We start from the raw sequence: 22,353 nt of genomic DNA on the forward strand, positions 1-22,353 counted from the left end.
ACTGTGTTCACTTGTTTACCCAATTTTAGTTAAGTAAACCAAATTAGCTGTTTTAGGTGTTTCAAACCAACATAGACATTTCTCTATTTGGATTTTTAGCACAAAATCTTATAGTACGTTGAGATATAGCCCTCGTGATGACTTCCCTATGTGACAACTAACCCCTTGTATTTTTTTTGGTGTGGAAAGAATGATTTAACTCACCTAAAATGGCAATAACCTCATCGTCCTGAATGACCTCCAGCGATCCAGAAACCACAAAAGCAAAGAGTGTGTCACACTCTCCCCTGCATGGAAGATGAGATCTCCTGGAGCGCAGTGTGTAGTCTGGAACTCCACCGCCAAAGAGCGCAGACAGCCGTCACTGGCCAGCCGGAAGGCAGGGTGCTCGTTGAACACCTGGCGGTTGAGGTGCACACAGATGTCTGCACGCATGTCCTTAGGACAGATGGACAGAACCTAGCGAGGTTGTAAAGCAAGGAAAGTCATGTCTTAATGACACATTCTCTTAACAGTAAGAACATAGTTTAAATGAAGCTCTTCATTAAACTACATAAGGATGTCCTATATGACATAATTTCTGCATTCATTAACAGTGTTGGGGAGTAACTAGTTTTGTACTGTAAACATAAAGGGGAGGTCGTGGCCTAGTGGTTAGAGGGTTTGACTCCTAACCCTAAGGTGGTGGGTTCGAGTCTCAGGCTGGCAATACCACAACTGAGGTGCCCTTGAGCAAGGCACCCAAACCCCCAACTGCTCCCTGGGCGCCGCAACATAAATGGTTGCCCACTGCTCCGGGTGTGTGTTCACAGTGTGTGTGCACTTTGGATGGGTTAAATGCAGAGCATGAATTCTGAGTATGGGTCACCATACTTGGCTGTATGTCACTTCACTTCATATATATATATATATATATATATATATATATATATATATATATATATATATATATATATATATATATATATATATATATATATATATATATATATATATAAATGTAAGGTAGAATAGGTACAATAACCTGTATAAAATATTTATACAATCAAACAGTGAACAAATAAATAAACAAACAAACAAGCACTGAATATTCATTCAAGCTTAAAATGTTTTAAATTTGTGAGAAAAAAAGACAATGTAGTGACATGAGTGATATGTGATATTTTACTGCAGAACATCTTGATTAACCAATCAGAATCAAGTATTACAGAGAGTCACGTAATAACATGGAGTACGTCAGTTATTAAAATGATAGGCTAGGGCACTGAATTGCATTGGTAAACAATGAGTTTATTTTGCCTTACTGCGCTTCATTACTTAGGCTAGAGAGAAAAAGAAGTCAAACAGAAACATGTTCAGTTTGCTGGTGATATTTGGAAATGTCAATTTCTGAATATTTCACTTGTGTGCGGTCTACAGTGAGAGCTAAATTAACACTGAGCTGAAGAACCTGAGGTTCAAAAAATATTCAGTAATGTTTATATTGTAATGCTATTAGCATACCATGATAAGCTGCCTTTGACAGTTAACAAGCGTTTAACAATTAACTTTTATGTATAATAAAAAAAAGATGATTAGAACTGCTTCTGCCTGTTAATCATAGTTGTTGTTGATTTTTTTTTTTTTTTTTTTTTTTTTTTTTTGTTTACTGTTTATTTATTCCAATAAGGACCCAAATACAGTCGCTCATTAATGAGCCTAAGTGTCTCATTTGGCTGAGGGCCTCAGTATTGATTAAAGAACAGGAATCAAGCCTCTTTGGTATCATGACAGCTAAATCAATTTGATTTGGGCAATAACAACGTCCAATTATATCAAATAGGGGTTTATGGAATTTATTAAGTATTATTAAATCATATTACTATCTGTACATTGATGTAAATATACAAAAAAATAATTTATTTACCTGTTTAACTTATATATATAAGAATGACACAATTTCAGATGGCACTTAGAGACTTTTGCATCTGAACTCTTCATATAATTATATATATATTATATATATATATATATATATATATATATATATATTATATATATATCTTCTCTATATATATATATATTTTTTTTTTTTTGCCATTACTGAATGCATATTACTGAATATGCATTTGTAGGAGTTTCCCCTTCAGATGCAAAATTTATGGGAGGAGAGTATGCAAATGAATCACTCAAAGCGATTTCCTAAAGTTTACGCTCGTCAAATTACTGGTATTTTGTGTTGGTATTATTTAACGGCCAAAAGAAGAAGTGTCTTAAACCAAGAGTTTTGTTCCATCCCTACTCCAACACACATACCGTGTAGCTTTCAAATAAGCCTGAAAGACTTGATTATCAGGTGTGTTAAATTAGGGTTGATAATCTAAAAACTATGCAGGGCTCCAGCCCTCCAGGAATTGAGTTTGACACCCCTGTCTTAAAAAACTTTTTTGCGCTTGAAATGGCTGCAATTATTGCTGCTAGGAGAGAGGCAACCGCAGAGAACAGAGAGCACATTGGTAGAAGGGAGAAGGAGAGGATTTTTTTTCCACACATATTAATTTATTTGGAATGCCAGAAGAACCAATTATCCGATCATATCGTTTGCCAAGCCATGCTATTTTTAATTTGCTTCAGAAAATAAATAGACGACTTGGAACCCTCAACTAGAAGTCATGAGCAGTACCGAGTCTATCAAAATTTATTGCAATCCTTTGTTTTTTTGGCCTCTGGTTCATTTTCAACGTACTGTGGCCTCTTTATTCTTTTATTCTTTATTTGCAACTATGCTAATTGCACTGCGCTTGATATATTGTGTGTTGGTCGATATGTAAATGAGATGTTGAGTCAGTGTTCTTAAATTTGTACATTGTTATTAAATCACCTGCAATTTCCACCGCCCATCGGCGCTGATTTGAATTGCCACTCTCGCGCTAAATTTGCCCTGATTTTAGTAACGAGCCTGGCCCGATAGCTGTAATTTGTTTGAGGAATACTGCAACTGTGTTAGTATAATTAAAAAAAATATACAGTATATTATTTGAATGTAGCATAGACCCAAAAAAATCTGTGTGTAGATCTAAAATATGCACAGTAATGTGAGTGTCACGTGCGTATGGGGGGTTATGGCATTAATATTACATTATTAAGTGCCCATAAAAAAATTGGTTCATGTAGTGGGACAGGCAATTGCTCTGGATGCTGTTTCAAGCTAATGTTTCCCATCATGTGGAGAAGCACATGACATGTAGGCCGTTCTGTGCATGGAAAAGATCTAATACACTTGACCTGACCTCCACCAGAATGCAATTACAAATGCAGAAACCATTACACTTTGTGCCTCAATTACCTGCACAAGGCCTATTAATCTATATTCCAATTATGATTTACTGCTCAGGTCATGATAAATAATGCAAATGAACACTGTTATACACATGTATAACAAATATCTAGACTTTTGGAACATGTTCTGCTCCACTTATAAATGAAAAAGTCACAACAGGTAAATTTTTTTTGCTCTGCAATTGTCCATCTCTGCTGTCCTTTTTGAAAATGTTTTAAATTTGCTTATTATGTCCAGTACCATACATCATAAATAAATGGAGAGGATTTCTCACCCCACGCTGCATGAAAATCTGAGACAGTCTAAATTTGAGCTAGAGGTTGAAATAGATCTACTACATTCCTGAGGGTTGAGGTCTCCTGGGATATTATGCAATTTACCATTCTTCTATTTAGAATGAGATACAGAAAAGGAGGTCTTGATGGAGAGACACTTACACACCAAAAGATTGTGGCCCGCTTTTCTCCACCTCCCTTTTTTTTAAGTTTGACATTTTCTCATGTAGCATCCATCCAAAAAAAAGATAGAAGCAAATGATTTTCTCTTTAGTTCAAGAATTTGGGATTGGGCACTGACGTACCCATCCAAAATATCCTGATCAGAAAGCGCGATGAGGAAACAGCTTATTAGTCCCTGTTACCACTATAAAGATTAAAAGAAAAGGTAATTTAAACACTGTCCTTCCTGGATCAAAACCATCTCCTTAGCCTTGCTTAGCTAATAAAAAATAACCAAAGTGGTTGTATGTACTTAAAATGTTTCTTTACAAAAAACACTGATGGACACAGTTGCAAGAGCAATAAAACCTGCCATAAATAATGTCACTATTGTAAAAACGGGGTTTAAAAATGTCCCTCCAGTCTTTATATTAGATCAAAACATCAAAATACCACAAATTTAACATATTTAACACACATTATGTTCTTCTTGATCAATATACTCCAATAAGAAGGAAACAGACATACATTTCCTACATTAAAGGCTTACCAGTTACATTTGCAATAATACATCAGAAGAGGAGCAGGTTCCCCACCTTCTCTGTGTCCTATGCTTTTGGTCATGGCCCATGTGGACACAAGGTAGTCCATAACTCTCTCGCTCAGTACCTTTAGGCACCTGATAGAAGCTTACAGGAAGTCTCTCCACATTTTTCCGCATACATCACTGGTATGCGATGGGTGTTAGTGTACCATCTGCTGAAAGTGTTGGTCACGTTTCCAAAGATGGTTGGGCACTACAGAAGATCTGCCGATCAAAGAGGGGCCACTTTAGAAACCTGCTATCTATAAAAATCAAAGGCTAAGACTGAAGTAAGAGTGTCTCACAGTGATATGACAGAGAAATGGGTGCCTGTGATTCGCTGGCTGAGGAGAGCTTCATCATATAGCTTTGGTTGCTAATGTTTGAAAAATAGCGATCAGCAAATTTGATAAATCTGTGTGCATTAAATCCCTCTAGTATATTATCTAAGCAGAGATCTGCAGCACTGTTCGAAACAATGATTCTGACTGAAAACTCGCTCAACACCGTTTATATGTTCGCACATGTTTTACACCTGTATGTGAACAAATAATGTATGATCAATAATTTCGTAGCGTTTCCAACATTTTTACCTTTTTTTTTAAATTAAGATAAATTTAAAACCACACATGCACAGTGCACTGTAGTAAAATATTCAAATATTAAAAATCCTTAAAATGAAAATTGTATTGTTGTGTTTTTGTTTTTAATATTATCATCAACAACATTATAATCACACACAACAACAAAATGATAAGATAAATGTTTATTGTTATTACTTACATTACTATTACTGCTACGATTTTTGAAAATACAACATTAGTAAATATTAGTATTAATAATGCGTCAATAGATTAGTACCAATCCCAATAATAATGAATAATAATAGAAATATTATTATTATTATTAATGTTGTTTTAATATTATTATTATCAACAGCAAAAAAAAAATTAGTAACAACAACAAAATAAATATATGAATAATTTTATTGTTATATTACTAGATTTTACTACTACTAACTATTATTATTGTCAACAATATTAGTAATATTAGTATTAATCATAGTAATAGTACAACATCAATAATAATAATCATATCATCAGGATTATCAACATCATCATTATTAGGTTTAAAATAAGCAAGGTCTGATTTTCAACAATATTGATAAGCGTTAAACTGGGATAGGTGGAAACATTTTGTGAGATCGCTTTTCTATGTACATATATACTTGTTGAAGCCGATGCAAGATGTAATAGTTTCATTAAAATGATATAAGAAATTTAAAAGAATTATAGTCTTTACACGAAACACGGTAATCAAACGTAATACAAATCTGCCAAATGTCAAAGAATGTTTCAAGTATTCACAGAAATTCTATTCCAAGCAACAGCCAGCTATGTAGCTTTTTAGTGCACTGGCTAATATATCTTTGCCAGCAAACATTGGCTATATCCCCCTAATCCTATCCTGAAACTTACACCCGAGCGAGGCGTTGTCCATGGAAACGCAGGACCAGAATAGTTTCTGAAATCTATGTGTTATTTTGTTACCAGGTATGTGTCTGAGAAGGCGGACAGACAGAAAACGGCTCAGAGCGACATAAGGATGGTACAGCAAATCAGCAGAGAGGTAAGATTCCAGTGGAAGCCGAGAGGCACTTCAAATCACATCAGTGATACTTGACAACGAAGGCCCAGCAGTCCATTCAGAGACCTAGAGCAGGGTCTGTGCACCAATCATCCTCGCATTGCAACCCTCTTTTGACACGGTACATAAGACCCAAAGACCAGCAGGAAGGCTTCGATCAACATTAACGGTCTATGCAAACACAAAGCATTAATTAAACTGCACATGCAGGTGAACGCAGTCTGAGTGATGATAATAGCGTCTGCACACCTGATGCAGCAATATTCATTGTCTAGCCAAGACACACAGCGACACAGATCAATTTGGGGCCAATGATTCATTCGTGTGTCACTTCTTCATGCTCTGTTTTTACTAGTGTAAATCAATATGAAAGAGGGGCGCAATAAAAGAGTCATCAGGCGCTGGAGACGATATTTTTAAACTTGTCTGGTAGTCTGAGACATGTGTATGCGCATAATTATGGTGCCAATCCACAAGATTACCCAGACGACCTGAATGAAAACCAACAGGGTCAAGTTAAACAAAGCATTTTTATTCATAGAGGTAATATGCAACTACAATTACAAGATACAAACTCACTTTGACATAATGTACATGATAGTGTTTAGTGAGTAATTAAGGGATAAGTCAGAGTTTATAGGTAATATGATGAGGTTAGTTTTCAATGACTTGAGTTCACCGTTGGTAATAAAGGTCATAGGCAAGCATACGATAAAACTAGAAGAAGCTGAGGCTAACAGAATAGAAGCATGTCGCCACTGCAGCATTACACAGACAATGCAGAAATAGAAAATTTAGGGGCAACATTAGAAACAAAAGATTTGATACTACCACTATCAAATATATTGGGATCAGTAATTATTACTTTTTAACTCAAATCTTGCAAGAATGCATTTAATTGGTCAAAAGTGACAGAAATACATTTCTAGTTTTTTTTTTCAAATATAAATATGGAATTTTTTGTAAAAAAAACCCAAAAATACAATTTTTTGATGAACAATGAATCCGGCAAAAAAAAGATTCACGAATAATAAAGACACATTCTTTTAAAGCACCAAATGCAGCATATGAGAATGAATTCTGAAGGACTTCATGTGAGTAATTGACTCGGTGTGAAAATTCAGCTTTGTGCATCGTTGAGAATAAAATACATTTTACAATATACTGCAATAGAAATACAGCTATTTTTAATCGGAAATCGTACAAATATTTCACTGTATCAACAGTTTGTTTAACTGTTTTATTTTTGTGTTTTTGATTACTTACATGCAGTCTTGGGGAGCAAGTTTTAACAGTGTTGTACAATATATTTCAAAATGTGAAAACCTTTTGACCTGCCATACAATAAACATGAAAATACAGCTTTTTTCAGTGTGGATAGTAATTAAACTAGACTGTGCTTGGAAATTCTAAATACTGGTTTAAACATTCTTTATACCAGTTAGGAGAAATTGAAAATAATGTAAATAAAAACTTAATTAAAAAAAAGCATAGATGTTGAAATTCTCTGGCATGAACTGAGAAAAGATGATATTTAGCAGAAATATCCAAGCTGAAATTTTCTTCTTTTTTTTCACAGTACAAGTGGGATGGGGAACCACCGGATGTGGAAAAGTGTCCATAAGGCAAGGAGGATATGATTTGGGGAGTGGATGATCACATGAAACATTATGAAATCTCGCTGTCAGCTTTTAGAGGGCACAATGAGGCCTCTGTAGTCTTACACTTGATCTCCACGAAGCGTCAAGCTCCATCAGTTCTGCATTACTTCAGCATATCATGGCAACTTCACAAAAAGAAAAAAAAAAAAAAAAAAAAAAAATCACTAATCTACTGGAGACAGGATAGTGGGTGGTCCCCTCTTGAGAAGGGAATATTATATTCCTATGGGTGCTTGATAACATGTTGATTGATGGAGGCAAAGAATGGTTGCGTGTTAGCCAGACAGATACTCATTTCTTCCTCAGCTGTCACTTTCTGGTCTGGCACCATGCGTTTTAATAAACGTGCTTCTACTCACTCCAGCTGACGCAGTACATTTTGCCATATATTAGGTTCAGGGTAATCAGGGATAGCCACATTATGATCGCGCTTTTTATGGGGTAGGTAATTGCTCGGGAAGATCACAAAGGCGCTTGCAGATGCACTTTTGATGACGGCTAAATGAAATAAGACAAAGAATGTGGTACCCGTAGCTGGAGGAGAGGATTTTCGTGATTGTCTGGACTGGGGATTCTCTCATTGCGGCTGCATATAGGAGGATGGGAAATAGGTCAGCCGACCTTGCCCTTTCTATTACAGTTAAATGATTCGGCTCTGGTGGAGGAAGGGCTTGCCTTGAGGACCGTTTTACTGTAGTTTAGTAACAGGATTCTGTATTCCTGAGTGGCAATGTAGAAGGTTCCACCTATAAAAAGGCATGCGTGCCTGGGGGCCTCTGGAGTAGGCCCATATAAGAAAAATAACTGTTATTATTGTCAAATATTCTACGAAGTGAAGGTTTTCCATCCATCATAACAAAGGAATCACACACAAACGCTCCAATCGCCATCGAAAATTTTAGCATAGATGACAGCAAGCAGGAACTAGCGGCTCAAAACACACAAATGCAGATATTTCAGGGATCTTCGTTTTCAGCCTAATGGATATGTAATAAATGCTCTAATACATCCGTATAAACTACAGTCCTATTAAGCTTAGTGAGTCAGAACCTGTCTAAAAGATCGAACAGGCACGCTGTAAAAAAGTGATTTTGCTCTTTGACAGTCTTTTATTTTTCTAATATATTAACCTGATTCAAGTATTTTTATATTTCTCTGAAAACCAGACAACTAAATGGTCATTTCTGTCATTCTTAAGTCCCAAATATCTTGTTTTAATGGAATAGTTCTAAAAATTACCGAAAATTTGCTGTGAAACATTTTCAGCAAACGTTCAATGTTTTGGGTGAACTATTAAATCCTTTAAGGATTTTTCAATGGCCAGCTAAGTCAAAAATACTGAGTAGGAACATGATATATTTTTGTCAGTGTTGAATCACAATTACTGTCTTTTGAATAACGAGCACCAGTAAAGGGATCTACACTAGGCAGAGCGATTCCCAAAGGCATATGGGTCAGAGAAACTGAGTGTTCCGGCAAGAGGTTAAATAGCAGCGGTTATTGATTCATTCAAATCCGTATCTTTCATACACTCAGCTTTGCAAAAAGTCTCAGAACGATCCCCACAGCAGCGCCTTTACTCCAACGCATCAAATGATGATGCATCGCGCGCATTGAAGAGGTGACGATCTCTAGGATGTGACAGTGATATTAAGAGTGATGACAGCACTACAAAGCGAATCCCTTGTAATAGCGCCACTGCTCAATATCCAAGCTCTTATTAAATATTTACAGGGCTGACACATCATGCGCTGCTAATGCGCTACTCCAGTGAGCTGTGCATGTGCCTGGTGGCCACAAAGTCGTGAGATGCAACCCTCCCTGGCAGATTCCACACAAGCCCTGCACGCATAATTCTGTTGAACACATCCACCAAAATAATAAGTGCAGCAATGTAGGACAATATTAACAAGATTAGGAAGGCAATGGCTTAATATATGTAAGTGAGTACAGATGATGTTGTGGCAGGGGCTGAGTCCCAGAGGCTCCACAGCGACTGTGATTTTTGTTACGGTTGTGAGAAGTGGGCATGTGAGCTCCTGAGATGCATTGCAGAGGAGACGCAAAGGTAGTGGCTGTTTAGTCAAGCTTGCTATTCAAGTCCTCCTCTGGCTTTGCGAATAAAAGTTTCACACAGGAAACATTGTCTGCGCACTTGGGGTTTGTGATGTATTGAGAGACTGTAAGTTACTGTTGGTAATGAAGCCAACCTATCTGGATATATAACACAATGTATTGAGTTAGTACTCGAGACAAAATAAAAATTAAACACTGGCAGCGCTTTGTTTTCCACTGGACTGTCGGATTTATTTTACCAGCACCCACCATGGCACAACTAATGTGACTTTATCCATTTAAGTGTCTGTTTAGCATGTGAAAGATTTATGGAATTATTATGCCCCACTTAAATATCTTATATACAGTATACTATGTATTATGCACCAAATCACATGTTTAAAAAGCGCCGAATTGTAAGCCTGCCTCTTGCTGCTTATTTTCTATGAAAGTGATGAACAGAGAACAGTAGGTGTGATGTCCTTCACATTCAAACCGGATACAGGTGCTGCTTCAGAGTCTGTGTTTCTGTTATATGAAGTGAATATGAAGGCTGTGGGAACATACACAAGCAGGATCAGGTAGATTCATTTATAGACGTTTACCCCTCTCACTCTTTAACCTCCCCCGCTCTCGCAGAAGGCAGATGCTGAACGCCAGAGCTTTTTTGCACATGAGTTCACCACAACTGACAAAAATAAAATTCAAGAGAATCTTAAGTCTGCAAATTTATATAACTCCATTGAACCTAACTAATCCATATAGCTGATGTGTGCACATCTAAGCCAAAAAAGACTCTAACTGTTTAAACTTACCTCGGTAAAAGCACAAGACCTAAACCCGGTTCTACTTTCTAAAATTCAAAGCATCTCTGACTTTTGCAAAATGTGCAATTGCTGCCTGGCAGAGTATAAGCATCATTTTGAGTATTAAAGGAATAGTTTTGCCCTAAAAATGAAAATTTGCTGAAATTTTAGGTTATTATTTTTTTTTTCATCTGAAGAAAAATTTTGGAGAAATTTTCAGCATTACAAGTCACTTGCTCTCTCTACAATGGATGTCTGCAGTGAATGGTGCCTCGTCAGAATGAGAGTCTAAACAGCTGACTAGAAGTATTACCATAATGCATCAATTCACATGCATCTACATTAAATCTAATCCATCAAATTAATGTCTGCTCATGAAGTGTTTGTGTATGATGGCACTGCCATTCACTGCTGCAGAGGATCCATTTTGGTAAGGAGGAGTTAGTTGTGTGTTTTACATTTCTCCAAATCTCTTTGGTATGAAAGGAAAAAAACAACTCTTCTACATCTTGGATGGCCTGAGGAGATCAGCAAATTTTCAGCAAATTTTTCATTTTTTGTGTAAAAATATTCCTTCAATCTACATCATCTTCTTCAAACAGTTAGCTGAGCTTAAAAGAAAACATTTTTCACCCTCTCTATCAGTGATTTAACAACTAATTTGATGATGTTACTGTTGACCTTTAATGGACATAGATTAAAGGTCAAATTTAACATGTCGTCCTATCAGAAAGCTTTTCTTTTTTAGAAGTAATGGATTTCCAAAGTATACTAAGCAAAAGCAGGGAACAGTCCCTCTGGGGGGATCCAACCTGAGGGTTAAGCACTCTTGCTCAAGGGCACCACTTGGGTAATAGGGCCATGTGCTGCTGCAGCTTTTAGGCAGTAAGTAAAAGCATGTAATTTTGACCTAAGAAGACCAGTTATAATTCACAATGTGAGTAAAAAACCTCATTGCGGTGTCTCTGAGTTTTTATCCCTCAGTACTACTTCCCTACGAGAGGGGGTTCTGTCAGAAAACATAGAGAAGTTGAGAATGTGCTGACATGCAGTATTCGTTAACACTCAAGAGCTACAGTGGTGTACATTTATGTTGCCTCTTCACTGTCAGGGGATAAATGTCCATTAGTACTTGCATGTTGCGACATATATAGAGGCTAAAGGGCCATGTTTCAGTCTATTTTCGTCTGTTTGCTGAACACGGCGTAGTCATATCCCTAGTAAAAGGCAAAGAACATATCTGCTAAATAAATTCGCCCGCCCACATTCTCTCTTCAAAAAAACCCGCCCCAACAACAACATTGTTTGCAGGAGATAGTTGATGTGTGAAGTTTTGTTAAAGGTGTCATCACCGGCTCATCTCTGCTTAACATCTGATCTATACCAATCTATGCTATCATCAGTATTTACCGAGTCTGAGTCCATTAGGAACATATCTTACAGTGTTGAGGAAGGTTACATTTGGAGCCCAATTTAATAGGTTGACAGATTACAAAGTATAGTCCTTATTTTAAAATGTTATAAATTTGAGTAGTGTGTAAACTATACGGAGTACGTTCATAGGGCAAGCAGTTTTAACTTTTATGTGTGGGGGGGTAACGAGGGGCGCACTAGCAGACATCAGAGGGCAGGAGTAGGCTTTTCTTTATGTCCTTACATACTTATACTTTTATTACATATAGTCATCCATTAAAATGCATTTAGAATTTAAGCACTGACTGAATTGGCTGTATAAAGAGTAAAAAAAAAACAATACGCTAAATAAAGCCGCCACGGGAGGGCTCTTGTCGAGAATATTTCGTAGCTCCGGATGATTATTTCTTTCGCATTCACTAATCAGGGTGTTCTTATCACAATTCATTCACGATGTGCGCTATTTTTTTTTTTTTTTTTCCTATGTTATTTTGTTTTTGGATTTCTTTTTTTTGTTTTTCTGGAGAAAAATCGAGAGAAATCTGTCCTGTTGTTTAGTTTTTATTTTCTTTTTTTTTTTTTTTTTTGCATGCTTTTTTTGGTGAAGAAGACAAGAAAAATTGTCTCAATTTTTTCATATTCTCGCTCATGGAAGCACATGAAGAAGACGCACCAGGCAAGGCAGGCCCCCCTCGAGTGCATGTGCCATAGTCAGTATTAGTACTTGGAAAAATGTCTTGGATATTTGTCCTTACTCCTACGCCTTATTAGTTTCTCAAGAGTGATTGAGTGGCTATCCGACCCACCCTCTAACAAGCATTCCATATTCAGGCCAATAACAAACCTGAGGTGAAATCTGTAAGCCTACTGTGTAACATGAATTAGTAGACGGGAATGCATCTCTCCCTTCTAGTGCAACTGAATAGCTGCTCGTGCCACATGTCACACTTCCAACGGCGCCACCACTCAGGTGATAATGCGCGCCTTGGCCCAGCATCTGGAGCCCTCAGTGATCAGATTTCTACTCCCACTGCATTTTTTACAAATCGTTTTAACAGTTATTATTTATTTTTATTAAAAAAAAAAAAAAATCCAATTTTCCATTATTCAGGTGTGTACTTTGCTGAAACAGTGCGGAAATAAAATAATGAAAATAAGTGCTCCCCCTCCCTGCCTGACTATTGGGAAAATCTGAGGGGGGTTCGGCCGACTCACCGAGGATAAGGGGCTGTAAAAATTAATTGAAAATAATTAAGGCCCAAAATTTCCTAATTCATATCCACTAAAATAGACAAGATAATAAAAAATAATAAATGAGAAAAATAGGATTCTTTAAAATAGTCTTAAATTTTATTCATAGCTCAGACAAAATCGTGATAGGCTCTCATCTAAGCCAAAAGCCCCCCCCCCCCCCCCCCCCCCCCCCCAAACTCTGCCTAAGATAACTTTATTAAAGTAATGTAACTGATTACTGATTTGATCACTTTTCTAAATTTTGAACAAATGAACCAATCAAAAGCATCAGAATAGCATCACTTTACTAAAAGGCATTTAAATGGCAGGAGGCATCGTGCACATCAAACACAGATAACGCAACATATTAATATTGTAATAGATTACAGTTACATTTATTTTTGTAATTAAATCATGTAATCCCATTACATGTAACTAGTTTTAACTCCCCAAAACTGAGCATCTATCTATCTATCTATCTATCTATCTATCTATCTATCTATCTATCTATCTATCTATCTATCTATCTATCTATCTATCTATCTATCTACCCGCCTGTCTATCTGCCTCCTTAACTATCTGTCTGTCTATCTATCTACAGTATCTACCTACCTATTCATCTGTCTTTCTATCTACCTATCTATGGTATCTACCTACCTACCTGTCCAAATCTAGATCTATAGTATCTACCTAGTACCTATGTACTTATACCTGTCTGTCTATCTACCTAGCTGTCGTATCTATAATATCTACCTACCTACAGTGTGTGTCTGTCTAACTATCTACAGTATCTATCTACTTACCTACCTACCAACCTATCTACCTGTTTATTTATCTGTAGTTTCTATCTATTCTGCAAATTGTGCTCCCTGAAACACCTCTATAAATCTATGCACACATCTCATGCAAAAAAGAAAGGAAAAGACTTGATTGATTCAATATTATTCAATAGTGCTGATTTGGGGCCTTAAAAGTACAGAAAGTCAAACATTACATTTATTTATAGCTGCGTCTAGCACGATACACAAGGCCAAATGAAAGGAAAAACTATGAAATGAGCCTTCCGACATTACCAATGCAGCTGAGTGAACTCCTTTGATCACTATCTGTATCGAAAACAAATACTAACGGAGCCCCGTTGTTACTCACCTATCTTACTCCCCATCAATGCGAGTAATAATCCACCAAACATACGCAATTGCAAGCACCACAGTGTCTACCATAATATGTATCTCGTACAACCCTCAACCTACATAGATTGAACTTAAAAGACGGAAATAACGCGAGGGGAGAACAGAAGAGCACTTCTCCAGAAGATCAACTCTCCGCACTTAATGACGTATGTTCAAATCCATTCTTGGTTCCTTCAAAAATTGATCTCAAAGACTGCTGCTCTTAAAGCAATAGAATTGCATGTGATCTGTGATGAGATATTTTCGCGCTCATTATCTGCGGTCAAAACGCCATTCTGTTACTACTCGTCTGCTTAACATATTCATTTATAATACTGTTTGCCATTATGGTGGAATCATGAAAGCAAACAACTCTGAAACTCTCGGACGTGACTGCTTTCACAACACGTGGCAGGCACTCCTCTCACTCACTAGATGTAATCAAGACGGTACAGACTAGCTGATTCTACTTGATTGCGGTAAAGATAGTCGCTGAATAACACGTGACGCATGTGTTGCTAAGTTAGGATTAATATTTGCATTCTTTCAGGACTAAAATCATGATGAGTTTCACCATCCAGAGATCTCCCCTGACCCATGGATTTATTCAAGAGGAGATAGGGCTGTTCCTCACAGACGGTTCTGCAGTAATGATCAGTCTGAGGGGGACAGAGCACCGTATGGAAGGCAGAGGTTAACAGAGATTTGATCAAGTCAGTATATTATATATATATATATATATATATATATATATATATATGTGGCTGGAATCAACATAAGTAATGTTTTTTCTTTTGTTTTGTTTCCCCAAAGGACAAATGTGAAAACCAAGACCGACATTGATTTTTCTGCATTATATAAACGAGTCTTGAGCTAACGGGTACTAAGCTTATTTAATGCACGGTCACAGTCAGGTCATTCATACAGGGCTTGTCACTTTCAGTTCTCCATATTGTCTGCTGTCTGTGTAAATAAATGAATGTCATATTTCAATAATCATATTATATTTACGGGGGTCTTTATTTAGCTTTAGGTGAAGAATAGGCGATTGGCTCAGTAAAGGAATTATGTAAAAAATCACAGTAACACAAACAAGAGAAAGACTGAACGACAGGATCATTTATTAAAATCTGTCACAATCACGGAGGGGAGGGTGGAGGATGGTGCTCCATTACTGTACACATGTTGTTCGGTTGTAGTCGTTGGTTGTTTACAACTATAGTAACAGTAGAAGAGTTGGGTCTGGCGACAAGGAAAAGATGTGGATCAATCCCGGCTAGAGGGTTAATGGGTTGGCGAGAGATTTAAGGGGTAAAGTGAGCTATCAATTAACGATATACTTCAAAACTATTGGAGAAAGGAAAATTTGTGCTATGGCTAGCATAAATTCCGCAGAGCCAAAAACAATGTGAGTGTAATAAAACCTACCATGTTGGACATCTTTAATTGGTTTGACTGACTATTGATTACTGTACGTATCTGCATGCCATGAAAAAAATGGCCGCTCATGGATGAACACGTACAAACACTGCTGATGCCTAATTAAGTCGGAAGATATTTCAAGTATGTGTCGGACTATGAGTAGTTACTGAAATAAAATCCATGTTTTTTTTTGTGCTGAAATACAGCAATAAATGATGCAAAGTGTTTAGTGAATCAACCCCCAAACCATCTTTCTGTCCTGCATCACAATTCATCAGGCGGCCGAGGTCATTTTTCAGCCCTTATGAGGGCGATAGACTGAGCCCAGAGTGAGTCAGTAATTGTAAGTTAATGTAATGCTCCCTTGTGCTTGGCCAGGAATAAACTCGGGCTCAGCAGTTCCCAGCATCAGCCCAACATGCGGGTAGATGCCTTAAACCAAAAACACAGGGATAGATGCGGTAAGGTTCAGCAATTACTACAAGTGCCTGAAGGAGACAACCATTTCTGCCGTCCTGTCCATCACTCTTTGTCTCTTTCTTCCTCATCCACGGTTTTATTTCGGCCCACTATCATTTTATATCTCCCCTTCCTCCCCTTGCTTCTTTTGAATAATGCCGAGATTAAGCAGGACACAACACATTTTGGTTCTTAAATAGTTATTAGTGATACGGATTGTTAAGTAATACAAACAATGTCCACGGCATCCATGATAACGTCATACTGTGGGCATTACCCGGAATCTTCATGACCCAAGTTGATGGCACCTGGCTATGATAGTGAGTCAAAAAAGCAGAGGTGTTTGACAGTACATTTCTTACACAGGGTCATACAGGATGCAGACTGTGACTCCTGTGTGCTGGTCAACATGTGGAGATTTCCAGGGTTTGCTATTGAGGCGAGCGCCACATTCACGCAGTCAATCTGTAGGGTTGTCACTTAAGTGAAGATTATAAGGTCCACAAGAGGGTCAGAAAATTAACTAAACTCATGAAGAAATGCCACAATCCAAAGTGACCCAAATGACACACATAATTGTAAATACCAGTGTTTGAATTTAACCATAGATGGAATTGCATTCCATGTGGCAATTGTTCTGACTAGTTTTATACCTACACGTTTAATTTTGAAGTGAATGCATGAATGAATGTATTTTTATTCTGATTTTAATCAGGGACAATGCCACAAAAAACATTAGTCTAAGAACGAAGAGATGTCGGGTGCCAGGTTAGAGCAAAAATTGCTAAGTTCCACCCGCAGTCCCCTAGACAGGAGGTTCCATTTAACAAACGTTCATAAAATATATACAGTAATTATACATGAACCATTACTATTACTTCACTCAAATCAAAGAACACTCTCCACTTCATGATATACATAAATTATACCAAGGAAATGTCTAAATATAAGTTTACTGTAGTATTAATTTACTTAAAGTAGGAAATTTTTATCAAGCTGAATTACTCACTAAAAACTTCTAACTGACTCCCACCGATTCATGTTGTCAGGCCATTTCCAGTTCTTATTATATTGATGTAACCAAAGTGGTTTAATAAATAAGGGTCCGGAGTTTTTTACTTACTTTTTTTAAATAGTTTCCCCATTAATACAGATAAATTGTTCATTTCAGACTGATCAGGGAATGCGGAATGCCACACAAACACAAGAGGTGAGATTTATGCAATGAAACCAATCACAGCCAATACAAAACCAGTCATATCACTAATCAGATTGCGGGAATGAAAGGGCATTGCCTCTTCTTACATGACTTTTCCCCCTGCCCCCATTATCGTTCTCAATTACTCACCTATAAACTCATTGCCATGCTTTAGAGTGTCTAGTTAAAACTCGGTAGGTTCATTGGAGGTGAGAGAGAAGCGGAATTCCCGCTGTAAGTTTCCCTGGTATCTAACTGGACATACTCAATAAAACTTATTACATTTTTAAATGTTCCTATTTGTACATATTTGGGTGTGTTTTCTTTAGATTTTAATCTCATCCAATTTTGTGAGGAGAGTACCCTCCTTTGCCTCATCCATGGAAAACACCCCTGATAACGCCCAGAGAGGGCCCATATAGACATAGATGTAGGTTAGACTACTAAGGGAGCAGCATTGAAAGTTCACTCTTTCACTACGTGGATTTAGTCCTATTAAAATACTTTTAGTATTCCCCCCACAATTGCAAGATATGGGTGGTTAAAATGCTGCAGATGACTTTTTAAGTTCTTTATATTTATATATAAAGCTGATATATCACTCTGATATATCAAAGTGCCACAGCAAGCTGTTTGTGGTACTGAATCAATCCCACCGCCATTTGAAAGGATCATTTGAATGAATGACCCAACCGGACTTCACTCATGCAGTGATTTGCCGCCGACACTACTGACGATTTTAGCTTTATATTTTTAAGTCATATTTCCCCAGAATCCATTTCCATATTACTATTGCATACAACAGAACCTATATTATCTTACTATTAACTGTATTGATTAAATTTAAGAATTTGACACAAGCTGATTGCATACATTTAATTAGTCTAGAAAAAAATGGATTAAATTTAAAACTTATTGGAAAAGTTTCATTTCGGTTACCCCTTCAAACTAACAACCTACACCAAATAATAAGAACTGTAACAAGGTTTGGGATTCATCATCTGTCCCATGGCAGTATTAAACCTGTCCCAATCACCTGCACAATAACAAGATCAGCAAAAGATCGTCTTATTATCGTTATCACCAAATGGCCAGAAAAATATAGAGATATCACTTTGTGTCATTATTCGCACACGCCCTATATTTGATTCATTCTTGTCCTTGTACATATTTTAGTCATCTATCATTTAAAACAAAAAAATAATTTGAAAAATAATATCATTCATAGTCAGAAAAAATGCATAATGTTAATATTGGTCAAGTTGACATTTACAGTATGCATTTATCAAAGAGCGCTCTCTCTTTCTCAGTAGTGAGGTCAGTGATCTCTCTCAGCTTTACAACAACAGAGGGATTACAACAGGTTTTCTATCTTCCCCGAAACTAACCCTCCTTCTCGCTACTGCATTAAGTAACCTCCTCCTCTCTCTACATTGCGACAATCAATACAGCACCTCAGAGAGGCACTCAGTCCCCTAAAGCTGAAGATGCACCACAACAGTGTCTATTACTCACATTTTCCACATCTGTCTCCCAGTAGTGCAATGCTGGTTTTTTACTCATTTTCAATCAACCCCACCTTTTAAGTGCAAACATTTTCCAACTCATTAGGCAGTAAACACAAAGGAAATCTATTGACGCCTACACCCTTATAGTTCACAATATTATCTTGACCTAACCAGGGAATTATGAAGTCTCCTGCGCCAATTGTGAGTCAGGCTTGATTAATACGCTGGTATATTGGTGGACCAATAAAGGTGACTGGGGAAACACACCAAGAGGCCTCCAAAAAAATAGTGTGTCAGAGAATTTATACTCAAATTAATGCAATTATACATGCATTATGCTTTTCCTAAATTTAGACACGACAGTTTGACAACAAATTCAGCTATTTATACTGTTTTCTGTACCAGCATTGATTGTATGAGTTCAATATACCTGTCATTTGAATGGACTGGGAGATCAATAAACCGCTCTGGACCTTAAACTCCTGACACATTCTACCTCCTACTTAAATGCTGCACATAATGATAGCGCATTGCATAATACATGTCAGCCACTGTCCCTGTTTGCTGTAAGACATTATGGGCGGATCTAGTTTTCTTATTTCCCAAGACTTGCAGCAGGAGGAAAAAAAAGACTGATTTGACATTTGAATATGGGGGTCAAACCCAGAATGTCTTGGCAGAGAACAGGGGCAGATGATTGTCAGAGGTGTGCATATGAGAGAGAAGACTCATTAGAGTAGATTATACACCAGGATACAAAAATCTTTGGTTTTGACGGTCCCTTCAAATAGAAGAATGAGCTTTTTGCTATAGGTGTGCACTGAGAGCAGGGCTATAAATACAACTTGTTATTATTGTAGCACAATTATATAATAAATTTAAAAAAAAAACTAGACTGTGTCTTGTAACCTATTTAAATTCCATAATAATGAAATGCTGGTTATTTCATATGTCATTAAATTTGATTAAAATTTTTTAGAAGCACTGATATTATCAGAAGAACATGAAAAGGAAGAGCTGGTTCAGCATCTGAACAGCCATAATCCTCAGGCACAGTCCGCATCTAATCAGAGACGGCAGATCAATAACTTCACAAATGCAGGAATGCATCAATGTATTGCCCACTGACTGAACAAGTTAACACGTCAACTTTATTTGTGAATACTGCTGCTTATTGACATATGAAGGCAATGAAGAAAAGACATCCAGAACAACACTGGGTTGCAACTGAGTGAGTCGGAAAATGACTTTCTCGGTGGGGGTGTTTCAGGACATCTTGTCATACGCAAACACATTCAAACTGTCTAACAATATAGCCGTCATAGACTGATGTAAGTCTCCTTAAAAATGTATAGCTGGCTGCAGAAACCAATCTTACAAATCTAACCGTAATCTTACTGTCTTTATTATTTATAAATGCCCTCAAAAAAAAAAGTACACTTTAGCATACTTTTAAAAGAGTACTTACTATGGACATACTTTAAAAATAATATACTTGCTGTAAGAGAAAACTTAATGTAATGTTTTCTTACACTTAACTGCATGTTAATTACAATTTAATGAAAACATAGTATAGTTTTACATTTATATTAAATGGAATTAGTTTTAACTTGCTATGAAATTGTAATGCTAAGCTAAAATATATTTTAATGTCATTTCTATTAACATTTGCAATTTCAAAAAAAGCTTATTAGTGTGTTAAGAAAACATGAAAATGTTAAAACAATTACAATAATGTTACAGTTAAGTGCCCTTTTTTCACAAGGATCCTCATAATCAACTTTATGAAATATTTACATTACGAGATTAAGAAACTGCAAAAGATACCGAAGCTTCTGAATCTTTATGCATACTCATGAAATGAAACAAAGACAAGCAATGTAACATTTACCATTTTTTTTCATATGCATACTCATATTTACTGGGGAGTTGTTAACAGATGCGATCCTGTTGTTTGTTGACATTCTGAGAATGCACAGACACTTGCTGACTATAATGGCACTTTACAAGATGTGATTCCATTAGACATAGATCTGGTTCTTCTGATAATGTCTGCCTCACTGAAGGCAAATGTCTCCCCTGTGCTGACTGTAACAGTCCCCTATAACTGTTGATGCTCAAAGATAGCTCGAAACGAGCCACGCAGGGTCATTACAGCTACTGCTGAGTTCTATGAGATGAAAGAAACTATCATATCGCTGTACCAGGAACACATAAAACCTTTGGAAAACCCTTGGGTGAGACCACCACTTACTGCTGACTGAACTGTACTGCAGTAGCACTCTGGTCAAGTGCCAAAGAATGGACAAGGTTTTATCGGAAGATTCAACGCCCTATGAGACTGTGGTCACATGACAGCTTGGCGCCCGAGGAGTCCTGATGCACAGAGCATCAGTTTCCTTACTCAGCACACACCATAAGTCTTAACCTAGACAGGAATTGAAATGTTATGTTGCTCGGAGTCTTCTGAACTACAGCGCTCGCATTTGTCTTACACCCTACTCAAGAGAATGAGCGAGACAAAGACTGGGAGATGTGGACAATGTGGGCAATTTGTTATGTAATGTATGTATGTTTTATTAATCAGTTCAGCCAACTCTTAAAGGAATAGTTCTCCCAAAAAGGAAAAAACTGTAATTTTCTCATTCTCATGTGGTTCCAAACCCATTTGATGTTTTGCTTAGGAACATGAAAGGATCATGTTGGAAATACAAAGCACTTTTATATACAACAGCAGTTTAAAGGAAGAAAAAAAACGACCTGAGAACTGGACCTGTATACGAATGCTTCTTTTTAGCTAAATAACTGATTGATCCGATTAAAAATCGGATTCATTCAGATTGTTTTTTTACAAAAATGTAAACGTGAAAAATGTAAACAAACATTACAAATGTTGCCTTGGCAAATAACTGAAATAAAATCAGTGTTGGCTGAAGTACTAAAATAGTGAAATCTGAAATTAAAATAAAAATCTAAGTTAAAAATTATTTTTTAAAATGACTAAAACTTAAACTAAAATTAAAAAGCTAATTCCACAATATTAATACTACAATCTAAATACTACGAAAGTATATAAATCAAACAGGTTTTATACGTGTCTGGTTTATAAGAACATATTACTATATCATAAGCTTATAAACAACATATATATGCGAAGCATCTTGAAAATATCTCATTTCATATTCCACAGGAGAAATGAAGTTTTAATTTCTGCATCAGCTGTCTCTTTAAGGGCCCCAGAAGCAGTAGTACTTGCTCTCTCTCCTCTCTCAGTCCCACAATGATACACTGAACCTTAACAAGCCCAGGATTTATGTTTAAAAAAAAGAAGTACAAAGCAAATTTATGCACCAGCAAGAACAAGAGTCTAAACTGTAGCTCTGTTTCAGTAAAACAAAAAGCCCTGATCAGCACAGCTGGCTTTAACAACATGGTGATTA

General features: G+C 36.8%; 1 pseudogene; it reads right to left on the reverse strand.

Moving 5' to 3' along the window:
* The window catches only part of LOC109100695, a 78,553-nt pseudogene that overhangs the window by 17,145 nt on the left and 39,055 nt on the right, over positions 1 to 22,353 (reverse strand).

Source organism: Cyprinus carpio, chromosome B20, assembly GCF_018340385.1.
Source record: "Cyprinus carpio isolate SPL01 chromosome B20, ASM1834038v1, whole genome shotgun sequence".
NCBI classification, from domain to species: domain Eukaryota; kingdom Metazoa; phylum Chordata; class Actinopteri; order Cypriniformes; family Cyprinidae; genus Cyprinus; species Cyprinus carpio.